The following is a 742-nucleotide window of genomic DNA, read 5'->3' on the forward strand; positions in this document are numbered from 1 at the left end:
GAGATAAGCATATCAGAAGACTGAAATTTCAACTTTACCAAAAGACATAACTTTTGATGCTGGTTTGAATTAAATGCTTATTTCCGTCAGATGAGCACTACAGAAGTCAAAAATCTCAACTTCATCAAAAGACTTGATTCTTGATGCTGGTTCGACTAAAATGCTTATTTCAGTGAGTGAAGCACTCGAGAACTAAAACCTGATTTTAACCAAATGAATCGATTTTTAATGTTATTTCGACTAACATGCTCATTTGAGTGAGACAAGGACTTCAGAAGTCAAAAATTTCAACTTCACCAAATGACTAAACTTTTGATGTTGTTTTGAATAACATGCTTATTTCAGCGTGGTAAGCAATTCAGCAGGCAAAAATATCAACTCCACCGAATGATTTAATTTTTAATGTTGTGTGGATTAAAACGCTTAAATCAGGGAGATAAGCAGTTCAGAAGACAAAAACCTGAACTTCACCAAATAAGTCAATTTTTGATGTTAGCTTGACTAACGTGCTTATTTCAGCGAGATAAACATAGCAGAAGAGCAAAAACTCAACGTCAACAAGACACTCAACTTTTTATGCTGTTTTGACAACATGCTTATTTTAGTGAGATGAGCATTTCAGATGACAAAAATCTGAACATCTCTAAATGACTCAAATTTTGATATTGGATTGACTAACAGGTTTCACCAAATGACTCTAGTTTTGATGATGGTTTGACTAACATGCTTATTTGAGTGAGAT

This window comes from Rhincodon typus, chromosome 50 (genome assembly GCF_021869965.1).
Source record: "Rhincodon typus isolate 14 chromosome 50, sRhiTyp1.1, whole genome shotgun sequence".
In the NCBI taxonomy this organism is placed as follows: Eukaryota; Metazoa; Chordata; class Chondrichthyes; order Orectolobiformes; family Rhincodontidae; genus Rhincodon; species Rhincodon typus.